This window comes from Pistacia vera, unplaced genomic scaffold, assembly GCF_008641045.1.
Source record: "Pistacia vera cultivar Batoury unplaced genomic scaffold, PisVer_v2 Contig633, whole genome shotgun sequence".
Classification (NCBI taxonomy): domain Eukaryota; kingdom Viridiplantae; phylum Streptophyta; class Magnoliopsida; order Sapindales; family Anacardiaceae; genus Pistacia; species Pistacia vera.
This window is the reverse complement of record NW_022196483.1, coordinates 62,849-65,421: the sequence shown is the minus strand read 5'-3', so window position 1 is coordinate 65,421 and position 2,573 is coordinate 62,849.

The window sequence follows — 2,573 nt, the reverse complement described above, 5'->3', positions numbered from 1 at the left end:
AACATGATGAACTTTTTGGCCAATTTTAACAACTAAGGATCAAATCCTTGGCTCTGATACCATTTGAAAGATGGAATCATGGAGAAGATGATGTATACTATAATAGTATTCATATTTAAAAAAAAAATCAATCAATTGAAAACGTAAGGTAAACTGTTACCTAAGCCTTAGCAACCTTGGAGACTTTTTTAAGAGAAATTAACAAAAGAGTATCCACAAGGAAGAAAATTGGCCAAGGAGAGATTTAAGGTTCTTAAGTTTTTTTTGTCTCTACCAAAATTGATATATCATTTTCTTTATATGTAGCCTTGTAAACATTCAATAATTGTTTTGGACTTCCTTAAACAATTCCATAATTGTTTTGAAGTGTTAAACTTCTTAAATTATAAACATTGGATTAACTTCTAATCACAATTAACAATTTAACTCTTAAATTGTTTATCATAACAATTTAACCCTTAAATTGTTTTATAATTACACCCCTTATAATCCAATTTAATATAAAAAAAATTGATTAATATTAAATAACTTTATTAACGACTTGGTACGTGCTAGCCAACCTTGGATAATCAACTCTCTTTGGCTATTTCTCCATTCTCTTTAGTTTTTATGTGTGACTCTTAGGTTACTGTGGCCTAGCCGGGACCCATATCAAGTCTTATTTCGATATGTTTTGTCATAATCTTTATGAACAAAACTCCACGATTATGGGTAAATCTAGCAATGCTCCATACCCCTAAGTCACAATGAAGATATGCCCAACGAACCTTTTAAATCATACATGCTGTATAATCAAATCCTTCATGTTCCTAATCCAATTAAGAATGATTCATGGTATGTCAAAATCCTTATCTTAATTTTAATCTAATTACACAAATAATGTGTCCACCATGAAACAACCTTTCAGTATATTTTATATACCCGGCCGGAGATTTCCTTTTCCAATTATCTTGACATTTGTCTAGAAACTTGATATCAATCTATACAAGTCAACGGATCCCATCTTGACTATCACTTGTCCTCACACATAACACACCAATGGCAAATGGCTTATCCATATCATAATTAGCCTCTGTTTATACACTCATATGACATATGCGTTTATGTAGAATCCAACCGTGATATCTCAGGTCTAAGGATTAATAATACAGTACATCTTATGATAAATTTGACTACATTTTAAATTCATGTGATTCTCATAAATGACATATTCGATAAACAGTTCTTAACCGCTATCCATGCTAATGCCCTAGTAATATACTTTATAATCACCCACACTAATACATCACATGATATTCTACGGAGGCATTATCATGCCTACTATGTAATATTATTCCCAATTAATATTCCTATTAGAAATACTTTAATGTTTTGATCTTCTAAAGATTGTATCATCCGGAATTTCACATAATACATTATATAATGAAGCAATAAACCACATATGAATAGAACATTTCTGCAATCCCATTTTTTTTTTAGTGGAAAGCTCATGTAATAGTAATTGCTCATGCTTTGTTCTTGTATCTAAATACCTAGGTGGCGCACTAGTATTCCTAAAAAATTCCCAGCCCTTACTCCACTCCGAATGCACACTTGATTGAATGGGTTCATTTTCAAACCATCTTATCGCATTCAAAAGTTTTCCTTAAATCGGCCAGTGTTGTTCATCTTCAAGCTGCCGCATTCTAAGATTTTATTGAACTACACGTCTTGTTCACCTTAACCTTACTCTAAAAAAAGGACTATCATTATAGCATATATATCTGCCGGCTATCTTTCTTCAAGTGAGAGATAGGATCGAAAAACCATCGCCCAAGGTGCTTTTACGAAAGCCGGTCATGGTGGCTAAAACCATTTCTCATTTGTGATGTGAAGTAAGCCGCATTTTGTATTTTCCAATTTGTTTGGGTTTGTGAGTAAATCGAGATTCTTTTAAGAGTGAAGGTAGCTCTTTGTCACGAGCTGGACTTTAACCAATACTTCAGGCATTCAACCCGCGAACTTCCTTTATTTGAACGTGATTTTTTGTTACCCTGCTTCCCTTAACCCAATGTTTATATGTTGTGTGTTGTTGAATAATGGTTTGTGTGTGTTGTTGATTGGTGTTTTGGGTGGTCGAATTTAGTTGTTTGGTGATGGATTTTTTGTCGGATCCGTGTTTACTTGATGGTGCATTTCCAAAACAAAAAAAAGTGTTTGCTTGATGGTGGATTTTTGGCTGGATTTGTGTTACTTTTTGAGGATTTGGGTTGAGCATCCATGGGTTATTTGGTGGCCTCGCCGGCGATTTGCAGCAACAAGAGTCGACAACTGCTATTCCTTATGATTCTGGCCAACTATTTTTGTTCAGATTTTTTTTTTTTTTTTTCCAACTAAGGATTTGGATTTTGATTCAAATAATAAAGGGTGTTTTCATCTTTACTGTAATCATACCATGTCAATTAACAGAATTTACTAACGGGTCTTAAGTGGGTGGGAAGTGTTGTTTTGAAACTTTAAGGGTGGGCAAAAGTCTTTTCGCCAAACCTGGGTGGGAAATGTCGTTCTCCCGTAATTATTTACGCAGAGTAACA